Genomic DNA, 1,296 nt, shown 5'->3' with positions numbered 1-1,296 from the left:
ATATATATATATAGGATAAACATTAGCTATTTATACACATATTGTATGCACCTTCGCTCTTCACAATACAGTGATAACCCTTACTTCAATGCTATGAGCTTTTAATGCCCCTCCCTTTCCCATTATGAGTTGGGATAAGGATTCTAGTAGGTTGTAGGCCTGACATCTCTCATCAATGTAATTACTAGTGTTAAAAAATTTTTGAAGAGTTAAACATCTCAGAGAATAGCCAATGACTTTCATTCTTTGAAGATTGAAAGGAGTCATCTTAGATGAGTTGTTTTCTAATAGCATATTAAAAAAATGGTTTCAAAATATGATGGCTCAAAAGGGAAACTATATGTGACTTGTAAAGGGAAAAAATTATGTTTCATTTGATATGTAAGTAATTATTTAGATTTTTTAGAATATGGAGAGTATAAATTCTCAATTTAAAGTTTTTTAATCGATGTATTTTTAACATTCTTATATTAAAACCATAAAAAAAAACTTCAATTTTAGTCTAAAGCCATAGTCAAAAGAAGTTGTGGGTATTCTTAAAACCACTAATTTATGTCCCTATTATGTAAAAATTTTAGTTTTGTCACAAATTAGTTTGTCCCTAGTTGTTGTGTACAACTTCACAAAGCGCTACACTTTGATAATACTAACGTAATGAATAGATTAACCTCAAGTTTTAAAAGATTAATTAAAATTATTTTATACTTAGAAGAGAACATTTTTATAATAGAATCTCAACCACTATTCCACCATGAAGCATAAAGTTATAACTGTAATAAAAAAAAATTAGTGAACAATACATAAACAAAAAAAATGTTAAATTATAATAGAAGTAAAAAATATAAACTATTATGTAAATTTAAATATCAAATATAAGGCTATTTAAAACTTCACTTCTTTGATGATGGTTTAGCTAACAACCGAGTATACTCTATTATAAATAGTTTTATAAAAAATTAGTTTGATAATTCAAAACCAACAAGCATTCTAATTTATTAAAGTATAAATGGTAATATAACGAGCATGCAATATGAGCAATAAAAGAGGTGTTCATTATTATTCATTTGGCAGTATAGCAAGTGCATTAAAATATCATATAATAGTATTATTTAGCTAGATGAGTAAGAAGTTATCATAAATTTCATGATGAATTATATTTTTAATGTTTATAATTATTGATATGGAAGCTATAAATATTTATCTTTTATGTTATTTCCCATGGTGCAAAAATACTAGGCATATCCAAAAAGGATCCAATAACTCTCTCTCTCTCTCTCTCATATATATATATATATA

The sequence above is a fragment of the Phalaenopsis equestris genome, unplaced genomic scaffold (assembly GCF_001263595.1).
Source record: "Phalaenopsis equestris unplaced genomic scaffold, ASM126359v1 Scaffold000002, whole genome shotgun sequence".
In the NCBI taxonomy this organism is placed as follows: Eukaryota; Viridiplantae; Streptophyta; class Magnoliopsida; order Asparagales; family Orchidaceae; genus Phalaenopsis; species Phalaenopsis equestris.
This window is presented reverse-complemented; position numbering follows the sequence as displayed.